This window comes from Desmodus rotundus, chromosome 11, assembly GCF_022682495.2.
Source record: "Desmodus rotundus isolate HL8 chromosome 11, HLdesRot8A.1, whole genome shotgun sequence".
In the NCBI taxonomy this organism is placed as follows: Eukaryota; Metazoa; Chordata; class Mammalia; order Chiroptera; family Phyllostomidae; genus Desmodus; species Desmodus rotundus.
This window is the reverse complement of record NC_071397.1, coordinates 72,942,639-72,961,156: the sequence shown is the minus strand read 5'-3', so window position 1 is coordinate 72,961,156 and position 18,518 is coordinate 72,942,639. Positions and strand designations below refer to the sequence as shown.

General features: G+C 35.6%; 1 protein-coding gene across 3 annotated transcripts in view; it reads right to left on the bottom strand.

Moving 5' to 3' along the window:
- Window positions 1-18,518, bottom strand: part of NKAIN2 (sodium/potassium transporting ATPase interacting 2) — an 873,382-nt gene that overhangs the window by 382,748 nt on the left and 472,116 nt on the right. The window lies entirely within an intron of this gene.

The following is an 18,518-nucleotide window of genomic DNA, read 5'->3' as shown; positions in this document are numbered from 1 at the left end:
CACTGTTACGGACTCATAGTATTATAGCTCAAACTTGCTTAAGAATAATTTTTAGATTTTTAGACAAAAGTAATAGTAGCCCACATTCTGTTTTAAGGGCAATGATGAAGACTTCTAGATATTTAAATAATTGGATACAACCCATCAAAGGGAACTCCTCTCTTTCTTTAGCAAAATCAAACCATGTATAACATACAATTTTTCTCCAAATTATTTGGAGTTATCCTCAAACATTTCTTCTATTTCTGTCCTATTTAATGAGCTTTCTCTTCATTTCCCTCTTCACCTTCTTATTTCATCCTCCCACAGTCTCCCGTTACAGTGAGCATCTAGCTGTTACCTTAATTTTATTCTGTTTTCTATATATTGTGCCTTCTTCACTGAGGATGAATTTTTCTTACCAAGACATAGTTCTGATCAGTAAGTCAACTAACATTGTTTAAGCAACTAGAAAGCAACATTCTAGAAAGATATTGAGCATACAAGGACCAATGATAAATTCCCCTTGAAGTCAAGTCAAGTGGTGAAGGTAGATAAAAAGATGATTATTATTCAAAAATCATAAAAAATAGTCCGAGCACAAACAAGGAAGATAGCAGACATATATAACATTCTGCGGACAACTAGTCCTGCAAAGCTTAAGAGAAAAGGTGAAACACATTCCATCAGAGGTGAATCGAGTGAACATGAACTTTACCAAATAAAATTGGTGGTCGGGGGATGTTGTAAGGACTCTGGTGGGAGAGTGCAGTAAACAAAGAAAACAGTTGACGTGAATTTTAAAAAGTGAGACAAGAGGATACCATGTCATTTCTCTGATAAATGAAAACCAATGGCTCCCATTCTTTATATAATGAGTTCTAAAATCTTTATTTTATATTTCAAGGACCTCTATGATCTTGTACCATGTTATCTTTTTCAGACACATTTCATTTAACCTCTCAAGTCATCATGGATTTCAAACATTGGACTATTTGCTGTTCCATGTACATGGAAAACTATTTGCCAGCTCTGTGCCTTTTTATTTGTAATTCCTTTATGCTTCACTATTTTTTATCCCCTGGGTACTTCTCTTATCACCTATCAATATTTTTATTTTTCTTCAAATGTCAATTTAAATATCTCCTCCTGAATGATATCAATTGGAATTGACTTAGTCCCACTTAGTGGTCCAGTAAGATCTTACTTGATTTAATTTCATTCTAAATGTCTTATATCTATTTGTATAAGTTCACTGAAAAAGGGGCCATTTAAAAACTTATGTTTATGTCTCTAATTTGTTAACTTACTACTTTGTACAAAATAGGTACTAAGAAAATATTTTGTAAATAGATGCTTGAATGAGGATCAATATGGAAAAATAATCTTTCTATTTTCAGATTCAGAATCTTTTCTCCCCTCTCAGGCTTTTATGGGTACACTATGGTTTTTATGAGTATACAATGGTTACTTATGTAGTTTGAGGACTGAGTGACCTACATGATGAATTGATGTAGTAAATAATAATGATCCAGCTGATTTCTAGGTGATGGGCTCATCTAACTGCTGGACAAGTGCGATACTCAGTGAGAATAAAGTAAGGACAAAACTAAGTGGTTCAAGACAAAACAGGGGGGTTGAGAAGCTGTTTGACTTGAGAGCTGGGGACTAGAAGGAAAGTAAGGAAGCTGCTGGCCCCAGCAAAGATCTCAGTTCTAGCACAGAGATCTCATGAGACATCAAAGTTTGCTCAGTATTATGAAGTATAAATTCATCTTACAGATTTTTTTTAAAAAAACTAAAATATAAACTTATTCAACTTCCTTGATGATTTGGATTTTACTTTTAGAAATATAGTGAAATGCTGGCTCTTACTGTAAAGAGGAGAAGGTGAAAACAAGTGCCTAGAGGTTCTTGTGACTTGGTTCAAGTGACTAAGAAAAAAATAAAATAATGATTGAACAAAGTGTTCCATCATACCTTTGTTGATGGTGACATATTTTCCCCACCTAACTAACAGTAGAGAACTAAATAAGCACTGTTTAGTAAAAGCCAAAAAACAGGATAAGTACAATATTGGTAAGAGCTGATGAAACACACTATATTACATATACTAAATTTTTCTGAAAATTTGTCATTGGGAAGGATGCTTCCTGATGAAGCAAAAGAATGTTGATGCTGGAGCTTTTCTATTTTACAATTCAAATTATATTTTAAGTTCATTAAATGTTGAAACTATAAAGAATCTGGAAACTTTCTTCAGATTTATTTAGACATCACTTATACATACTCAGTTATTATATGTACATATAAATCATACTTAGGAAATCAAGCTGAAAAAATTATGTCTTTGTCATCAAAATTAATATTTTTATGGATAGGTAAGATAATGGGTCACATGCAAATAAGTAGCATACAGAGATTAAGAACTTGGAACCTAAAGTTTAGCTTTGTTGCTTAAGAGCTCTATGGCTATTTCAAGTCATACAATTTCCCTACACTTCAGTTTCCTCAAATGTGAAATAGTCTTAGCAACAGAGGTAAACTCACATGGGCTTATATGAGGATAGAATGATAGAACATTTTAAACTAGTCAATATTTGAGTTTTCACTGCAGGTTGCCATTTTATTACATTGCATCTCCTTGTGTAAATGATACAGCAACACTTCCCAAATTTTTATCTACTTAGGATATTAAAAACTAGACATTCCACATAAACTTACATAAACTAGTCTTCCATTAATTGCACTTGCAGGCTAGACTTGTCTCCTTTGTTCCGCTATTGCAATATATTCTTACCTAGAATAAGTTTTCTTTTTTGACATATTAATGCCAATATCAACAAATGGCATTTCATAAAACAAATCTTTTTTCCTTTGGATTCATGAAATGGCAATTTATTATTTCTGATTTACCATGCTACAGAATTATGAAGCATCTTCTATGTCATATCAGCAATGGTTTCGTTCACCTTTTTGGTCCCTTGTCTCTCACAGTAACCTGGAAGGATATTTTCATTTTATTGTAGACTGCATGACAAACTAGTCAGCTCACATGCTCTCTTTGTCATTACAGATTTATAGACAATTGTCACCATTAGGGTGTGGCAACACTAATAAGCAGAGAAACCCACACATTGCTATAGAGGGTAATCCTTCACTTGCATCATCATACAAAAGCACGGCTTTATCTAATTTCACTGTGTCTCATTTGACTTTACTCATTAACTTTCTCCCATTTAACTTCTTATACTGTCTTTCTTCATTCTCCTCTTTTTTTAATTATTCTTTCTCATTCTTGCTTTTCTTGTTTCAGTAACTGGCATTTATCTAAATCAAATTTCCTTTAACTAGATTTTACCTAAATATTGATGTAATATTGAAATTTAGCCTATGAATGCTTTTTTCCCATAAACCCTATTGTTCACACTGTTGAAGAAATTACTCATCAAACTGACTTAAGAGTGTAAAGATGTGTACTAACTCCTTCCAAGTTGCTACAGCTAGTTGATGAGATATAATTGACTACCGCTGAGTTGGACCGTAATTGAAAATGATGTACTGCCCAGGAGAGATGACCTAACAGGAAAAAAAAAATCTCAAGCTTTCCAGATAGCACCTAACTTACAGTTTCTGCTATAAAACTAATTTTTCTTTAGCCTCATCTTTTCTTGTGAAAAAACACTTATATTTTATGTTTCAGGTAAAAATGATTAGATATCTGTAATGACAGGCAAATCCCATTGTATGATAAAATTCATGCTTTAAGGGTTGATTTTTACAGGTCTTAGTGGCCCATTTAAGGAGTTGATTTAACTTGGGTCTCCAGCTAAAGAGTTAACATTAGCAACTGAAAGAGGTAATTGAATCATCATGGGTTCCATATTGTATTTGCGCTTGTAATGATGAAATCAAATTAGCTGTTTAAGATAAAAATGAGTTAAGGCTGTCAAGCAGGACAGGCCGACACATTGACCAGACGCGGCGCCACAATGATACTACAAGTCATGGTTCCGCAACAACTGGGAAGGTAGCACCTCTGACCAAAGGCTGATAAACATCTGGTGGGAGAATAGCATCACACCCAACATGGCCAGTGCTTTTCTGCTTCTTTCTGCTGCAATAAAGCTGCCTAAAATGAAAGTCTATATTTTTTGTTATAAAGTACAGTTGACATACACAAAGCACATAAACGTTAACATCAGTTTTTCAGGTTCTCATATATACATATACACAGATACAATTTTTTTTCATTTTATTTGAATTACATTCAATTCATAAATTAATTTGGGGGGAAACTCCAATCTTTATGGCATTATATTAGCAAAATAATTTCTTCTAGAATAATTCTGGGAGAAAAAGAATATCATTAAAGACAAATAAATTTTCCTACCTTTGTCACTAATTCACAATGATTCTAAAATCAATTTCATAAAAACATATATATGTTTTAAATATATACATATTTAAAACATACATAATGTGTCCATATATATTATATACATTAGCAAGAGAGAGAGAGAATACATAAATACTCGTATATAGAAATGATCTAAATTATATTAGTGATTTCCTCTTAAATGCCAGTACAATTAGAAAAAGCTATCTTTCAATAATATTACCATAAGGATTAGAAGACAGAAGAAAGTAGTGCAATTCAAACACTGGCCACGTGAGTCCGTAAGTGCGTAATTGGAAAAGGAGTTGGGTCAGTGAGCCAGTTCACACTTATTAAGCACCAGCAGAATGCAAGTGACTATAACAGATGCTGCAGAAAAACATTACAAGATATAACTAAGTCACTTATTCCCTCAAAAGGTTTGTTTATCACTGATATGCATTCAGTGAAATCTATAGAAATCTCTTCAGGTATGATTTTTTAACTAGGGAGCAACAGTAGTATCAGGTCACTAATATCACTGATATACTCTAAATATAAAAATAATGCAATCAGTTCTAATATCTCTGATAGAAGCATTCCTAAGAAGCATTGGGTTAGCAAGTCATGTCTTAAAACAACCTCACTGAGCAACAGTTTAGAATTATTAACAATGAGGTGTTTCAATATTAACAATGGAGGTCTTTTAATAGATATAAATGCAAACCAATAAAACAAGTATCCCTGGTCAAAATAATGGGACTATATTCATCTTTTGCTAAAAGTTAATTATATTTTAGCTCAATCTTCCAACTGCAACAACAGTATCATTTAATCTGCTTAGGCATTCTCATCAGATTTCTCATCCATTGTATGATTAAAAAAAAGAAAAGAAAAAAGAGCAAAAGTAGCCCAAATAAAGCAGCTTATTTCCTAATTCTTGATCATTTTATGACAGTCTGCCTTATGATATAAATCCTATCTTTGAATTCATAAATCAGTTTACATCTATTTGATACTATAAAAACTTGTCCCTTAAAAGAAATACCTATACAAATACACTATAACAACTTGTAGTTTGACTAGGGATGATCCGATTAGGTAATCACCCAGAATATGATAGAAATCTGATTCTAATCACAGATCTTGCTACAGAGCTAGAAGAAGGCGGAGTTTCACCTTCTCATGTTTACCGATGCTGCTGTCATATGCTCAAGCTTCCTTGTGATTTTGTATGTAATTAGACATTATAAAGATTGCCTAACATTTTTCATTTTAAAATCAGTTTTATGTTTCCCTCTCAATTACAGAAATATTTTATCATAGAAAATATGTAAAATTTTGAACATCAGAAAAGAAAAATTGGGAAAATATAATACTTAAATATAATCACCTGTATTATTTTATTGTATATATTTCCATTTCTCTTTTCTATAAATATGTTTCAATCATGTTGTGTTTAAATTAAATATAAATCTTGCTGTTATTTTGTTACCTATTATTTTTTTCACTTGATTAAAAAGTCTCCTTGGCTGAGGAGTAAGTGGAAACTACACTAACTTCCTTCTAGGACCAATCTGGAATTACAACTAAATTGTAGAGAAATCATGCTGAATGACCAACTGAACACTAATTGGAAAGAAGCCTTATAACCACGGAAAGACAGAAAAAATGACTTCACCACAATGCCACTGGTAGGGAGTGCAGAGGAGGCTAAGGAGGGCTGACTGGGCTCTCATGGGTGGCAGCCGAAGTTCCAGAGGGATATTTCAGTGGCTGTGGGGTTGGCCCTGAGAAATGTGGGGCCTAAACACCAAGCAGGGCTCCCCAGCCTACAGCACCAGAGTTGGAAAGGACCCCAGATAACATCCAGCTGTGAAAAGCAGCAGAAGTTTCTGTCTGCCAAGGAGAGATGGCTGGAGACTCAGCCTTACAGGGCCAACACACAAAATTTCCTTTGCAGCCACTTACCCTGGCCTCCTACAGAGGGAGGGTAGAGTGGACTAGAGACGCTTGAAGAGACTCTGGGGTTGGTGGCTCTGGGGAGAGAACTGAAGGAACAGCTACCAGAATCCCTCTGCTGAGTTATTCCCCACACTGCAGAAGCCATCTTTCTCGGTCAAAGCACTCCTCTCTGTTTGGCATCAGCCTGAGAGAAAGCAATGGCCCCACCCACAGGAATAACTCCACCCCACCCTGTGGAACTTAAGCAGGGCTGCTGATTACACCTTGAGGCTATATCACTGATTAGTTTAACAACTAAGGAAAGGATCTTCGGGATCTGTGAGACTTCAGCTGACACTCCCCAGGCCCTGGTGCTGATAAAAGCTGGCCTTGGAGTGCAGCCTGGCTCTTTCTGCACACACCCAGGCCCAACAGAGGAAGCACCATGCTGTGGACCACAGATGACTCCAAACAGGCTGACCAGGGCCATCCACAAGCAACATCTGACAAAGGCCTACACCAGAGTCTTTGCAGATCTACCTAATACAAAAAAGCAAATACAAAGAAGCAACCAAAATTGGAAGAAAAAGAAACAAACCCCCAAAGAAAGTACAAGAGAATTCTCCATGTGAAGAACTAGATGAAATGGAGGCAAGCAATTTATCAGACAGAGAGTTTAGAGTAATGATTACAAGGCCCCTCAACACCATGGAAAAGACATAGAAACCATAAAAAAGGACCAGTCAGAAATAAAGAATGTAATATCTGAAGTAGACAATACACTGGAAGGAGTAAACAGTAGGTTAGATGAAGCAGAGGATTGAATCAATGATTTGGAAGACAAGGTAGAGAAAACACCCAGGCAGAGCAACAAAAAGAAAAAAAGAATTACAAAAGTGAGGAAAGCTTAAGAAACATTTTGGACAACATGAAGTGTAACAACACTTGCATCATGGGAATACCATAAGGAGACAAGAACGAGCAAGGGGTAGAGAACTTATTTGAAGAACTAATGACCAAAAACTTCCCTAAACTGGCAAAAGAAAAAAACACACAAGTCAAGGAAGCTCAGAGAGTGCCAAGCATGTTGGAGCCAAAGAGGCATACACTGAGACATATCATAATTAAAACAACAGGCTTAAACACAAGGAGAGAATCCTAAAAATCACAAGAGAAAAGCAGGTAGTTACATACAAGGTAGCACCTATTAGAATGTCATCTAATTTCTCAACAGAAACATTATATGCCAGAAGGGAATGGTGTGAAATATTCAAGGAAATGAAAAGCAAGGACCTACAACCAAGGCTACTTTACCCAGCAAGGTTAACATTTAAAATTGAAGGAGAAATAAGAAACTTCTTAGAAAAGAAAAAGCTAAAGGAGTTTGTTAACGCCAAAGAAGTACTGTGACAAATGTTAAAGGATGTACTTGAAGAAGAGAGAAGAGAAGAGGAAGGAGGAAGAGAAGGAGGAGGAGGAGGAGAGGAAACAGAGGAAAATGGTCTAACAATAAAATGGCACTAAATATGTATCTATCAATAATCATCTTAAATGTAAATGGCTTAAATGCTCCATGTGCACTTGAAAAGTATGTATATTCCGCTCCAAACTAAGAAGTTTTTGCACAGCAAAAGAAAACATCAAGACAACCCACAGAAAGGGAGAACATATTCACTAACACATCTGATAAGGGGTTAATATCTAAACTTTATAAAGAACTACAAAACTCAACACGAAAAAACAAACAACCCTATTTAAAAATGGGCAAAGGACCTGAATAGACACTTCTCCAAAGAGGAAATACAGATAAGCAATAAACATGTAAAAATATGCTCAACATCATTAATCATCAGTGAAATGCAAGTTAAAACCTCAATGAGATATCATCTCACACCTGTCAGAATAGTCAGCAATAAATCAACAAACAATGAGTGCCGGCAAGGATGTGAAGAAAGGGCAACCCTTTTGCACTGTTGGTGGGAATGCAGATTGGTGCACCCACTCTGGGAAGCAGTACGGAGACACCTAAAGAAATAAAAATGAATCTGCCTTTCAACCCAGCTATCCCACTTCTGGGAATATTTAAAAATATTCTGGGAACATTCTGGGAACCCAAAACACTAATTTAAAAGAATATAAGTAACCTGTATTCACTGCAGTGTTATTTACAATCACCAAGATATGGAACCAACCCAAGTGTCCATCAGTACATGAGTGGATAAAATAAGTACAGGACGTTGACACAGTGGAATTCTACTAGCCTGTAAAAAAGAAATTTTACCCTTTGTGGCAGTATGAATGGACCTGGAGAACATTATGCTAAGTGAAATAAGCCAGTCAGAGAAAGACAAATACCATATGATTTCACTCATATGTGGAATCTAATGGTCAAACTGAAGTAACAGAGAAAACGGTGACAGCTCAGAGGTGGAGAGCAGATGACAGCTGGCAGAGGGCAGGGTAGGGAGTGGAAGAATTGAGCAGAAAGGAAAAAAGACTCATGGACATGGGCAACAGTGTGGTGACAGCCCGGAGGAAGGGGTATAAAGGGATTACATGGTAATGGAAAATATACAATAAAGATTAAATTTTAAAAAGTCTCCTTGAGTATTTGCAACATATATGTCAATTCGATGATGCATTATGAATTATTCAACTAATTCTCTATTATTTAACTTTTTTTGTGCTTCCTTTACTGTTCTATTTTGATCAATTCCTAGATACAGTATTTGAATTATGTTTAGAAATGTTTAGTTTAGTTCGACATAGTAAATCATACCGTAATATAGTTTGCTTAACTAGAGTATTTCTAAGACAGACTATAAATGTTAGAATATTCAAGGGGCATGATTTTAATGAACATATAAACATGGCTATTAAATTTTATGAAACTCCAAATAAAAACGGTATCCCCAAAGGCATTTTTTCCTCTTGCTGCAAAATGTGGAGAATAATTCCCTTTAAAAAAATAATGACACTCATTCAGCATGAAGATTTTCACATATGACTATTTTTTTTTCTTTTTAACTAATGCAAAATATTTTATATGAAGATAGTTATAGTCGTACAGCCCTAGGGCTGGGGAGATCCCACTGAAAAGAGCAGTTTAACTAATATGGACAAATCTATGAGGCAAAGTTCAACTCAGTGGCCATGTGTAAGCATAAATATATGTTTTTTCCTACAGTATTCTAAATTAGGTACTTTGGTACTTTATAGATTGCAAATATTCATTTGGAGATGCTAATACATCTGTAAATGTTTAGTAATTGATTTAAACTACATCATTTTTTTCACACATCTTAGAAACATTTTTTCCCACTTCAATTTGTTGAACAGCTTTTCATTTACTATTTAAAGAGCTCAGATCTATTAACCTCAGGATTACTTTTGGTAAGTTGGATAAAAGTGAAAGCAAAACAAAAAGCAATTGGTTCGGTTAGAAGTGCTTTGGCTGCAAGTAATATAATATTGAACTACAGTAGTTTAGATGCAGGATTTTAAAAATCTTTTCTCACACATTAAGTCTGGAAGTGGTCTACCGTTGGCACAAGGGCTCCATGCTGCCATGGCGCTTCATCTATACCTGTGGGAGTCTCCTTCCAACCCTCACAGTTACCACACCTGCAGGCATAGAGGTGCTGAGCAGAAAAGTTCCCTTCCCTCTGTAACACTTTATTCTTTTGATGCAGGGGCAGCAGGGGGGAGTGGGAAGAAAATCTCAGAAACACTACTCAGTACATTTCCTTACATCTCATTAGGTAAAACTATGTCTCATGCCTACTTTCCTGAACCCAATCACTGGCTGGCAAAGATAATTAAGATTATTGTGGCTGCTGTAAAGCAATTGTAATTCATCCCATGGACCTGGGATAAGGTCAGACCTCCCTGAGGGCTTTGCTGACCATCCAAATATCTGAACAAAACTGGGATTCTGTTGGTAGACACTGTGGTTTAAGGCGGGGGGTAGGCAATTGGGGGGAGGGTTGTCTGCCACTGCAACCTATGCAAATCCTAATACATTGTTTTCCTTACTATGTACAAGTAAATAATTGATGGTCTTTCTTATGAGTCTCTTTTTTTCCTGGAGGAATACCAAAACCTTTTCCTTATTTAACTAAACAGACAAGTAACTCAGTATTACATGGGAAGTAAGTCGAAGATTTCAGATGGTCCATGGAGGAGCCTGAATCAGACGGCATGTCTTACAATCTGTAAGATTCAACGTAAGAATCATACAATGAGGAAAAATATGCATTGTGTTAGACATCGCATTGGAAACGTAAAACACCTATGTCTGGGTAAGAAAGAAAAAGTACTACGGAAATATTAAGAATATTAAAATAAGAAAAATGTGGACTTTTGAAAGGTCAAAAGTAGAAAGTTAACAATGACATTTTCAAAATTTATGTAAATATGCTTCACTAATATATGGTAGATATTTGCTGGTTGAGAATTTTGATTGAGTAAGCATAATCTATTATTTTTCCTTTTGGAATTAGAAAAATAACTGGTTTCCATTCCAGAGAGGTTTTAATCTCTTCTTAGCTTCCTATATCCCTAGCTTTCAACTTAGACTAAAGCAATTCTATCAGATAAATAGCCTTCTATATACATAAATTATCCTAGTTGGATACAATATATCATATGACCTTTCAAAAGGGCTACTTGTTTGTTTTAAAAACATCCAAATACAGATGTGGTCAAAATACATTTGGGGGGCTCTTGCCTTTGACATATTAAGTAAACTTCATTCCTCTTGGATCCTCTGTATGGCATTCGATTGTAAGTGTGGGCTAAGTATAAAGTTCTCCCAAACATTTAAAACTGTTACAACAATATAATTTCTAACTTACTTGTGGATAAGAAGATTTCCATCAAAATTTTTACCGGGTGATTTTTTTCTCCTTACATTAGTAACAGTATAGACATTTACCAGTATTTCATGTGATATCTGTCTTCTGAATACCTGTCTTCTTGGTTGGATGCTGTCACTAGTAAAAGCTTAGTCCTGCTATATCTGGTGAATACTGCTTGCTAGACTGGTATTTTGGGCTCAAATGTTCTGATGTGCTAAGAAGCCCAGAAAAATGAAACCTCTTGAAAGATAACCATTATTCAAAACTCAATGTTAACAACTCAATCTTAGAAACTTAAGATTATTAGACTTTTAATTAATTAAATATCTGTCTTTAAAGGCTTCTATATTACTGCATAATACAGAAGCATTGAACATAGAAAGCTCACCCTCAAAAGAGCTAAAATAAATCATCATGGAACATAGGCATTATTTTATTTTTAAATCAGTTTAAAAGGGAAAAATCTCTTATAAGTACTTGGTCCAATAGAAAGCATAATTCAGTTTTAAATTATGCATCTTTTGGCTATGCAAAAGATATTCAAAAAATAGTAATATTGACCTATAAAAATGTCCTTTTGATTTCATTTATAGTTTTTGAGGACAAAAATGTAAAGTTACAGGCTTCCCTCATTAATTAAAGCCTTTGGTTTTAAATGTAAACTTTGATTCATACAGGAAATACTAGTCAACCAGTGTGTTTAATAATCACTTTAGCAGTTTTCTTAAATTCATTTAATTTCTTATCGTTACTGTGTTAGGCAGAATGATTGCCTCCTTAATATGTCCCTCACTAACCCCTAGAGCCTGTGAATACAGTGAGAAATCGACCACTTTTGTGACTGTGTTATGTTATAGACATAAAACAGGGACATTATTCAGGTTGACCTAAAACAGGGAGATGATCCAGGTGGGCCTAATCTAATCAGATTAAGTCTTAGAGTACTAAAGCAGGTAATTTTTTCTGGCTGGTGGCAGAAGGGGAAGTCAGTAATATAAAAAGCACTTGAGGCTGAAAACTGTCCCAAGCCCACAGGCAGCAAAGAAATGAGGACATCAGTCCTATAATCAAATGGAACTGAGTTCGGCCAGCAGGCCAACCTGAATGAGCTGAAAGTCAATGCTCCCCCTCTCTCTACCCTCACCTCTTGGGCCCCAGACAAGAGCACAGGACACTCACTATCTTGATTTTTGTCTTATAAGACCCTAACTAATCGTAGTACTCAGCCAAGCCCATCTGGACTTCTGTCATAAAGAACTATGAAAGAATAAATGGTCATTATTTTAAGCCTCTAAGTTTGTAGTAATTTGTTATATAACAACATGAAACTAATATATTAATATGGAGGTTTTCAACAGACAACTGCATGGTGATGGCCAGAGGGAAGGGGGTAGGGGGCTCGATGGAGGTGGGAAAAGGGGAGGAAGTGGGGGCATTTGTAGTAGTGTCAACAGTAAAAATAAAGTTAAAAATATTTTAAAAGGCAAAATAAAAAGAACTGTCAAAAAATTTCTCAGAAGAGCCAAGGGTTATAAATACATTGTATATTGAGTAGATTGGATTTAACAGAATCTTTCAGGCTGACTTTTGTTATAGATGTTTCCTTTTGAATTCTAAGACCTTTTGTTTTATTATCTTGTTTTGCCTATACAGATTTCTATAAATGTATTTATTAGCATCATTTATTTGAATTTATTATTTAACAGAAAGTCATATCAAGAGGTTTGGAGACTTGGGTTTAAATCCTAACTCTGTAATGAATCTACCTCTGTAATCTGGAAAATATTGTATTTTCTATCTACTTTTGAAATTAACATTCCTGGATGAACACAAGGTGATTTTATTGTTATTAATATTTTTTGGAGAAGTATGTGCTTTTCCACAGAGCAAGCCTTAGTTGCAGTGCCTATGGGCTAGTCCAACAAGGGTGATGGCAATAAACAGAATATTTTAGTCCTCGTGTCAGCCACTTGGTCAATCATTTTTATTGGAAATAATGATGGCAGAGCGATGTCAACCCAAAGTATTAGCACTGGCCAACACTTTTTGTATTATTACACAAGAACTCTTTTATAAAAGATGTATTCATTGTTCTTTAAGGAATACGTCTTGAGAAAATTCATTAGGCCTCTCACAGCCATCAAGTAGTCATATTATTTGTAAGACTGACACTGGTTGATCAAATGTGGTGTTGTCAGTAGGCAGAGCCTTGGATAATATGTTAAGATTATGACAAAATTGATAAATTGTATGTACATTTAGTAGTAAAATGACCTTTGGATGAGAGCTTAATATGTATTAGTTTTCCGAAAGATAAAAAAAGGTCAAGTAATGATGATTTACAAGCACCAGTAATAGCTATGTTTCATCACACATATTAGTTTCTTCTGATTTTTTAAATCACTTTAAGGCTAAAATTACTAATCCTTAGGTTAAACATAGGATTCAAGGATTAAAAAGTTTAAAAATTACCTTTTTCTTAAAAATATTTTCTTTTAAAAGCATAATTGCATTTAGCCCAAATTAGCATAATAAATCAAGTTGTATATTATTTCATTGGCTTGTATATTGATTGTGTCTTCATCAATCAGTTATTGTGTCTTCATCCAATTACTGTGGAAGTCTGTGACTGTTTAGCCCAGGCAGTGAGAGTACTAATGAGGCCATGTTCTCGAATTGGATACCCATGTGGTTTCCTTAGGTTTTTTCTGGTCAATGACAATAAAACATAAGTCTTAGCAGAGACATGCCTTGCAAATACAAGGCTACAAGTTATTATAAAGTAAGTGAATGTAATGAATGGTAAAAATCCATCCCAATAACTCACAAAATCATGTGTCTTATTAATTGTTGGTGCATTAATAGTGTCATATTCATGGGGGAATTATATTTTTAATAGATCCTACATGTAAATGGAAAACAATTATTGATTTATTTCAGTACAAACTTATTTCTGTACACAATTTTAGGGTGACGAACACATATTTGGAACAAATAGAATTTGACTAAAGCATTCTAGAAGGCAGGCTGCAGTGAGAGCTCTGGGCATTGCCAAGGTGCCCCTTTAGGGCTGAGGTGCTGGTCATTATCCAGCTGCCACAAGTGCTGCCTGTTGATAGCTCACAGCCCAGTCCCTCGCTGGAACTGCCCTCAGTGAAAGTGAGCTGCCTCGCTTATGATTATGCCCACCTCCAGGGGCCACCCTCATCTCATGACTGGTTGATACTGAAGGACAAAGCCTCCAGACCCTTTTCTCAATTCAGGACACGTATGAAAGCCAAGCCCAGCTTCCAAACTCTAGGATTAGCTGAGGCTTCTGGTGCTGCTGTATTACAGTTTAACTTCTGACCAGAGTTCCTGACCTCAACCTCACTCCATTACAGATGTTATTCCTGAGAATACTCCCCTGTTAATGACCTGCATGTGCATCTCAGACTTTACTACCAGAGGAATTTAATAATCATTAAAAATAGGAGTGGTCCTGAAAAGCAGATGTTAAAGGGCCTCATCAATGGAGTGGATGTCGTAATGATAGCTCTTGGCATGCAGTAGCCTTGACATCATTAACATTTTTACTACCGTGAACTAGGATGGCTTATTCAGCCACAGTCAAGGAAGTAACCTGCAAGCAACAAAGCAACACTGATTCCCCAATGTGGAACAATGCCTGAAGAAGAAGACCAATGTCCCATCTGTAACAGATTATTACATTGGAACCCCTTTATCATAAAGATGGAAGTGATTCATCTGAGCAGAAACTGAAACATTCTGAATACGGATTGCCTTTCCTGATTATAGGCTTTGGAAGAACCATTAACTGAGGGCTTCAAGTATGTTTGTTTCACCAACACAAGATCCCATAGTGCACTGCAATGGTACAAAGGACTTATGTAATAGTTAGGGAATGAGAGTCAACAAATGTCTAGGGGACCTATCAGTCCCAAGGCACCTAGAAGCTGTTAGTCTGACGGACTCTTCTGGCTTTCAAATATACAGATGAGGTGCTAACTTGGAGACGATACTGGGCAAAGCTACATTTCTTCCTCCATGATATAGTAAATGCCCTATACAGGTATCTATTATATGGTCTTAGGTTTCTAACAGGTAGAATAAATAGGTCTGGGAGTACAGCAGTGGAGGCAGGAGTAGCTCCGCTTACCATCACTCCAGTGATGTATTTGCAGAATTTGTTCTTCCTGTCCCTACAAATTAGGTTCTGTATATCCAGAAGTCTTAGGCTCCAGAGGAAAAAAGCTTCTACGAGGGGATAAAACAAGAGTTCAACTAATTTCTAGCTATTCTGCCACCCAGTGACTTTAGACAGTTTGGTGCAAGAGACCAATAGTGAGGAAAAGGAGTCACGCTCCTGGCTAGAATAATAAACCCTTATTGTTAGGGGGCCAGGGAAGAACATGTGTGTCATCCAGGTGAAATGTGGGGGATCTTTTGTTAATTCTTTACCCAGTTTTGATGGCAATGCATTGGAGGAGTAGCCTCACTTTACAAGCAAGGTGAATAGTGCCTTAGACCGCTCAAATATGAGGGTCTAGATTACCCCAGTAAGTAAGCCACCCAGACAGATGACTAAGGGTCCAGGGAATATAAACAGAATGAACAGTAGAGGATGAAGACAAAGTAATGGGATGGCCAAAAAAAATTGTGGGTTTTTCCCTTAAATAAAAGACACATTTTTAAATTTTTACCAGTAACTTTACTGATTTAGATATTTTTGAGTATGTTGGTTATCTCCTGCATGGTAGAACTTTGATTGTTCTCAATTAATGTCTCAATTTGATTACTATCAACTTCAACTGGTCTACTCAACTGTGGGGCATTGCCTAGTGAGAAATCTCCAGCATGAAACTTCGCAAACCACTTTTGACATATTCAGTCACAGCACCTTCTCCATACACTGTACAAATCTTGCTTTTGCATTTCAGTTGCCTTTTTACCTTCCTTGAAATAATAAAGCATAATATGCCAAAAATGTTGCACATTTTCTTCCATCTTCAATATTAAAATGGCTACACAAAATTCACCAATTTCAATTTTTTTTCAATGTATGCTGACGTGACAGGTTTCACAATACAATCTAACAAAATTGTCTTGAATGGTGTTAAAGATAATTAAGTGCTACTAGAGTGGTCAAAAGAACTTTTTGGCCAACCCAATACATCAATTGTTATCCCAAGACCAACTGCAAAAGTGCGGCTGTGGCTTGTCCCGCTAATCCTATAAATTCACCTTAGAAAACAAACCAAATACTAGCCTGTAGGGACTGTTTCCAGATGGGATGACAGTATTATCTGAAGCAAGTGGATTGTGGAATGCAAGGTATGGAATTTAGGGTACCCAGTGGTGTGATGCCCAGATGTTCCCTTTAACGTTAAGAACTCATTCTTCCACTGTGGCCTGTTAATTCCTCACAGTTGAGTCCTTCTCAAGGAATTGCCCCCTGGTCAAAGGGAGTTGCCTCACTCAAGGTCATGCCCTACTTCTGCAGGCAGCCTGCACCCAATGATAGGTCCATGGGGGAATACAAAAGCTGGTCATCACATCCCCATTTTCGACATATATGAAAGACCATCATAGTGTTAGAGAGCCTCATAACACCGAGTGTTGCTGTGTAGCAATTGTTGTGAAGTTTTAATTTTTCATCTGCTTAATCCTGTTTTCTTAAGGTCATACACCAATAACCTTGCTGTGTATAAATCTGTCTTTCAGTTTGTATCCCAGAAAAGCTGACCATGTATGGAAATCAATATAGAATATAGCAATGGAAAAGCCCCCTGAATCTATTCATCAAAAACATGAGATTTCATAAATCACTTTGATAAAAATACCATAAGCATAAATGAAATAACAGCAAAAGAAATAAGCAAGAACAGGGCTCAATTACATGTGAAAATTTATAATCCACAATCAATATATAAAACACTCTATTATTTCATAAATATATTAGATTTTTTAAACATCACACAGGTTATGACTATTTTAAAGAGCATATAGTCCAAATGTCTGACAATAGACCAATAATGTCTGCACCATAATCTCAACAAAGCTGGCCCCAGAGTGTAGCACACAAAGACTGTTCTTATATAATATATTCTTGCATTCACCTCTGGCTTCTTCAGCTGAGTCTTCTATTCTATTTAGAGTGCTGTTCCCCTTTCCTATTCTTTCACTACCCATGCTCACTTACAAAATCCAATGCTTTCCCCACTACACTATGTTCTACAAGTAGCTATTATATTAAATATTTAAATGTGGATAGCTTTTTTATTTTTGAATAGAATGATATAGAAAAACATATCCATTATAGAAATCACTATATATCTGTATTTTTATTCCAAAGAGTGCAGACTTGCTCCAAATAATATAATTATTTCTGAATGTGTCACTATGCATATTCTAATTATATTTTCCTATGCTCTTTAATTTATTGCTACTACTTTATACTTTGACGAATATAACATGGATGGTTTTATTGACAATTTAAAAATAATAGCTATCACATTACCAATTTAATATGCACTAAATATTGCTAAAATAATGTTATATGACTGTGGTATTCTATCCTCAAACAATCCTATCAAATAGCTATTATTATTCCCATTATAAAATTGGATGAATAGACACAAGACTAGAATGCTTCTGTCATCTTTTCTATTCAACATTATACTAGATATACTAGACAGCAGAAGAGGACGCAAAAAATAAAAGTTTGGAAGGAAGCAATTAAGCTTTCATTATTCATAGATGTTATGATTATTATTTACAAGAGAATTGACAGACAAATTATTAGAATTAATTAAGACTTTGACAATTAAGGATGATCAATATATAAAATCAATTGTATTCCTATACACAAGGAAAAATAACAAGGAAATAACATTTAAAAAATTATTGGTTTGGGGGCTCTGGCTTACCCTTGAGATGTAACCATGCAAGTTTTAATTTTCTTCCCTGTTTTTAAAAAAACCAAACATAGCAACCAAAGTAGGAAAAGAAAATACCAAAGTATCTTCAGTAATACTTGTTGATAAGGAATCACCACATAAACCCTTGAATATGAGGTAGATCTAGCCAAAGCACTAACAGGGCTCAGCAATGGAAGTTACAGGGAATGAAAAGAAATTTCTGATGAGTCCTCTAAGCCACAGAACCTCTACATCATATATAAATCACATCTGGAAGGTAAGACCCTTCCAGTTAACAGAATCCTGGGCTTCAAGTTCTTAGACAAGATGATTGAAGGGAACAGTCATGTGAGTATGTAACAACCAAGTGGCCCAGGTCACTAAGTGGGAAGAGTGGAGCAGATGGAGAACGTGGACACAGCTGTGGTCTTCTCAGTG